This window comes from Macaca nemestrina, chromosome 10 (genome assembly GCF_043159975.1).
Source record: "Macaca nemestrina isolate mMacNem1 chromosome 10, mMacNem.hap1, whole genome shotgun sequence".
Lineage (NCBI taxonomy): Eukaryota > Metazoa > Chordata > Mammalia > Primates > Cercopithecidae > Macaca > Macaca nemestrina.
In genome coordinates, this window is record NC_092134.1 from 77,785,569 (window position 1) to 77,791,228 (window position 5,660).

Sequence of the window (5,660 nt, forward strand, 5' to 3'; positions counted from 1 at the left end):
TGAAGTTGAAGAAGAGCATGTGCCCTCCCAGCACCCTAATGTGCTCTTGTTATATGTATTTGTTGTGTGACTCCTGCATGTCACTCTCGTGTTCAAATACGATGGTTTGATATTTCACAGCAAAAATAATTGAAGCCATCCAGATAGACGTTAGAATGTGAACTACTAAATGCGTAAGAAGTACTAAGACCTCCCTTTTCTTTCTGTCAGGAGAGAGAGTTGTGGATCAGAATTTGGAGCTTGCACCCGTGGTCTGGGAGGGACTGAGTGACCTGTTAGAGCTAGTGCAGGCTCAGGAACTCAGTTATTCCTTAGTGCAGTCATATTAGTGTTATCATTTTGCAAGGAATATGGTAAAAATGTTAACATTAGGAGCAATATAGGCTTTCTTTCTTTCTTTTTGTTTTTTTGAGACAGAGTCTTGATCTGTCGCCCACACTGGAGTTCAACAGCACCATCTTGGCTCATTGCAATCTCTGCCTCCTGGGTTCAAGCAGTTCTCCTGCCTCAGCCTCCCGAGTAGCTAGGATTATAGGCATCCACCACCAAACCCAGCTAATTTTTTTTTTTATTTTTAGTAGACATGGGGTTTCACCATGTTGGCCAAGCTGGTCTCGAACTCCTGACCTCAGGTGATCCATTTGCTTGGCCTCCCAAAGTTCTAGGATTATAGGCGTGAGCCACTGCACCTGGCCTATGCTTTCTTAATATGAAACTAGATTGTCTTGACTTGATAGAAAAATTAATCCTTGTTATGGTGAGGTGTACTTGCTTCTTTGGTAATCTGTGAGGAAACTGGATTCATGGAATCAGAGATAGTTCCTTGCCACTTTGGACCTGATAAAATTTGGAAAGAAGAAAGATTGTTATTATTTGGCTAAAATCTGAAGCTTAACATGGGTTGAGAGAAAGGAAGCATCCACGAGAAATTCTTTTCTTCTTAAAACCTAGATCTAAAAGGGCTGTTACTTATGTGATACAAGGGAATGAGTTATTATTATTATTATTATTATTATTATTTATTTTATTTTATTTTTTTTGAGAGGGAGTCTTGCTCTGTCGCCCAGGCTGGAGTGCAGTGGCATGATCTTGGCTCACTGCAACCTCCACCTCCTCGGTTCAAGCGATTCTCCTGCTTCAGCCTCCTGAGCAGCTGGGATTACAGGCACCTGCCATCACGCCCAGATAATTTTTGTATTTTTAGTAGAGATGGGGTTTCACCATGTTGGTCAGGCTAGTCTTAAATGATCCACCCACCTCGGCCTCCCAAAAGTGCTGGCATTACAGGCAGGAGCCACCACGCCTGGCCTGGGAATTAGTTATTTAAATAAATCAGCAACTTCTAGTCCTTTTACTCTACAATTCTCTGTAATAGTTCCCTGGTGTGACAGGAAATAAAATAGTGTAGATCCACTAAAGCAGTGAGAGTGATTTTTTTTTTTCTCCCTGAGGAAGCCTGGAGAGGCAAGAGGATGGTGGCAGGGGCTGAGATACGATGGCCGTGGTTAGGGAGGGGATGCACCTCTCCCCATCACCTTGGGTTTGCTAGGAGGGGCCAACTTTTGATCTACTGAGCTGCAAGTGGCTCTCCTAGCAAGAGAGAACATAAGGCTGATTTATCTGAATTCTCATTCCCTTCTGTCCATAGGAGAGTCAAGAACTCCCAGTAGGAAGGAAAGGAAGGGTCTTATTATCACTCAGGGAAGCAGAAGGACCATGGCCTGGGCCTGGTATTCATGAAGGGCCTTTGCTATTATTGCCATATAAGATCACACTGTCATTGTATTTATTGGTTGAACTCAAAGTTTTGGTTGGTTAAAAACAAACATTTAAATCATATCACTGTTATATTGACTCATTTCTGGCATTTCTTCATTTTAAAATATACCCAGAGGCTGAAAACTAGAAGTCTAGTCCTCTTGATACATGGCAGGCGAGCCCCAGATTGGGGTTTAGCTTGGGAGGATTCTTTGCTTCTCCCAGGAAAACACTCAAGGGTGAGCCTGTAATAGAAGAGAACAGCTTTATTGAAGTGGCAGTGTTACAGCCTGGGCGTTGTTGCAACTCCGTGACTGCTTCTGCAGAGCAGGGCTTCTCCATTGGCAGTGTGCTGAGACTAACAGCTCAGGGCAGTTCTGCAGTCATGTTTACACCTACTTTTAACTGCATGCAGATTAAGGGGTGATTTATGCAGAAATTTCTAGAGAAACGGTAGAAACCTCTGGGTCATCAGGTCATTGCCATGGGAAGGAGCAGTAAATCCCGAGTGTTGCCATGTTAGTGGTAAACTGACAAGGCACACGGGTGGGTGTGTCTTAAGGAAAGCTGCTTCCACCCGTCCCTATTTTAGCCCTTCTCAATTTGGTTCAGTGTCTGAGCCCCCACTCTGAAGTCAAGTCCTGCCTCCTACCTCCATCCCTCTGAGTAGCCCTGCTTGCTGCACCCAGGTGATAGGTAGAAAGTGAAATCAGCTACGACAGTTGCAGAAAGTTACTCATGGTTCTGTATGCTTTGAAACAGTGTGAAAATGACATTCTCCCCTTCTTTTCTTTCTTTCTTTCTTTCTTTTTTTTTTTTTTTTTTTTTGAGATGGAGTTTTGCTCTTGTTGCCCAGGCTGGAGTGCAGTGGTACAATCTCGGCTCACTGCAACCTCCGCCTCCCAGGTTCAAGCGATTCTCCTGCCTCAGCCTCCTGAGAAGCTGGGATTACAAGCATGCGCCACCACACCCGGCTAATTTTGTATTTTTAGTGGAGATGGGACTTCTCCATGTTGGTCCGGCAGGTCTCGAACTCCCAACCTCAGGTGATCTCCCTGCCTTGGCCTCCCAAAGTGCTGGGATTGATTATAGGTGTGGGCCACCACGCCTAGCCTGACCACTTTTATAGATTTCACATGTAAGTGAGATCATGTAATATTTTTCTTTCTATGTCTGGCTCATTTTACATAGCATAATGTCCTCCAGGTTCCGCCATGTTGTGGCAAATGACAGGATCTCCTTTTTAAAAGGCTGTATAGTACTCTATTGTGTTTATTATTATTATTATTATTATTATTATTATTATTTTTTTTGAGACGGAGTCTAGCTCTGTTGCCCAGGCTGGAGTGCAATGGCCGGATCTCAGCTCACTGCAAGCCCCGCCTCCCGGGTTCACGCCATTCTCCTGCCTCAGCCTCCCGAGTAGCTGGGAGTACAGGCGCCCGCCACCTCGCCCGGCTAATTTTTTTTTGTATTTTAGTAGAGACGGGGTTTCACCGTGTTAGCCAGGATGGTCTCGATCTCCTGAACTCGTGATCCGCCCGTCTCGGCCTCCCAAAGTGCTGGGATTACAGGCTTGAGCCACCGCGCCTGGCCTGTGTTTATTATTATTATTACTTTTTAATCTTTGTTTTTTTTGACAGGGTCTTGCTCTGTTGCCCAGGCTGGAGTGCAGTGGTACAATTGAGGCAGGAGAATAGAGTCTGGAGGCAGGGAACATAAGGCCAATTCATGCTGACTTCCTTGAACTAAATCAGGTGGGAACACTTCAGCTATGTTAGGAAATATCCTCTCCATTTACATAGGGTGTACGCTGAGTAAATGACTTTGTAACTTTACTTCATCCTCTTCATTTTACAAAGAGCATACCTCAAGTAACCAGTGGAAACCTCTAGAGGGCATTTAAACCCCAGAAAATTCTGTAATGGGGCTCTTGAATCCCTATGCTCAGGCCTGCTCCCACCCTGTGGAGTGTACTTTCATTTTCAATAAATCTCTGCTTTTATTGCTTCATTTTTTCCTTGCCTTGTTTGTGCATTTTGTCCAATTCTTTGTTCAAGATGTCAAGAATCTGGACTCTCTCCATTGGTAACACAATCATGGCTCACTGCAGCCTCGACCTTCCAGGCTCAAGTGATCTTCCCACTTCAACCTCCCAAGCAGCTGAGACCACAGGCACATGCCATCACGCCTGGCTAATTTTTTATTTTTATTTTTGTAGGGACGGGGTTTCACCATGTTTCTCAGGCTGGTTTTGAACTCTAGGCTCAAGCAATCCATCCACCTGCCTTGGCCTCCCAAAGTGTTGGGATTACAGGTGTGAGCCACTGTGCCTGGCCACCATAGTTTCTTTATCCATGCTTTTTTTTTTTTTTTTTTTTTCCTCAAGTCAGTAACTTTTTAATAAAATAAGCAGAATCCCATCATGACAGTTCTTTGTTACATGAATTCAAATACACAGCAGACCAATCATGTTCCCTGAAATTTAACAATCATACTTAAAGGCCTGTTAGTGCTGTCTCTCAAGACTCTAATTCTAAAGGGCTTCCTTTGAATCCCCTTTATAAAGCTTTGTGCAAAGAGCTTAAGCACCAGTAAGAAAGACTGTTGCTAGCATTTTTATTTCATCGTCAACAACAAACATGCAGTTTCTTTCTCTGATGTGCATGGCACTGTAAAATGGGTGCTACACTCTGTCTTGTGGTACAAAGTTTATAAATACAATATACCGATACAAAGTTGAAGCCATTAAAAAGAGCTTAATAACAACCACGAGGAGACAATTACATCTGGAGTGCCGATGGAATCTATGAAGAGATTTAGAAACAAGACATAAACTCAAACACTATGGTAAAAGTTTTACTTGGGAGGGGGCCAGAGGGGAACTTTTTATGTGCTACTGAAAGATTTTTAAAGTTGCTCCAAATTTACTTTCTTTCTGCTATTATCTTTAAATACTGCAAAGTATTGTGAGCTGCATCACTTTACGCATTGCCGCAGGAGATACCGGAGCCATGACAGACCGTGATGGGGTTGGTGGACAGTCCAGTAAGACATTGATACTGTCCATTGGCGCTCAGTTCATCTATATCCAAATATGTTATATTAAAACCTTGTTCCTTGGCAATTTCACTAAGCGGCTGGATGTAATCTGTATTTGGAATACTAAGGAGGCTTCTTTTCAGTAAGTTGATCTTTTCACCAGGAGAATTCCCCAAGTACATCCTAAAGAATGTCCCACTACATTTGTTAAAGAAATGTGGTTCTCTGGAGAAATATTACTAAATTTGGCAAGAAATTTCTCAGCAGTATTCCTTTTGGCTTGCTTTTTTGATGCCCCCTTTCCAGTTTCCATAAATGCCTCTAGCCTGCAAACTGTGGTATATTCTCTCTTATGAGCAGGTCCTCCCTCCTGGGAAAGGGTATATTCAGGACGTCTCCAGCCATGATGAAAAGCCAATTCCTGTAAAGAACCAACAGGATTGAGCTGGTTCTTTGGTTGCTTGGAAGGGTCAGACATTAAGGGGTCAGGAACTGCAAAGCAAATACTTGCATTGTCTTTCAAAATGTTTATGGCAGCCTCTGCAGCTCTATGTTTCACCAGCTTCTTACCTGTACCTTCACCTCTGCAGGTTATGTCACCAACGGTTACTCTGAAGGTGAAAGTGGGCACGTGTATTTGCACATCAGATCTTTCACATTCATAAACCGGGATGTTCTTGGTCTTCATGCCGTATTCGTGTAATACCTGAATCGGTGTTTTCCCTGGCATAGCTGTTATCATCTTCCCCAAACTGAAGGTCCCACTGTCCTCGCGCTCCAGCGGCAGAGCCTCGGCGGGTACCTGCTCTGGGACATGGCGAGAAGGGACTGCTCAGCGGCTGGAGGAAGAGCGGTGCGGA

The 5,660-nt window shown here is 43.9% G+C and overlaps 1 pseudogene; it reads right to left on the reverse strand.

Annotated features, from left to right (window-relative positions):
- Positions 1–4,193: 4,193 nt before the first annotated feature.
- Positions 4,194–5,660, reverse strand: LOC105474185 (interferon-inducible double-stranded RNA-dependent protein kinase activator A pseudogene; annotated as a pseudogene).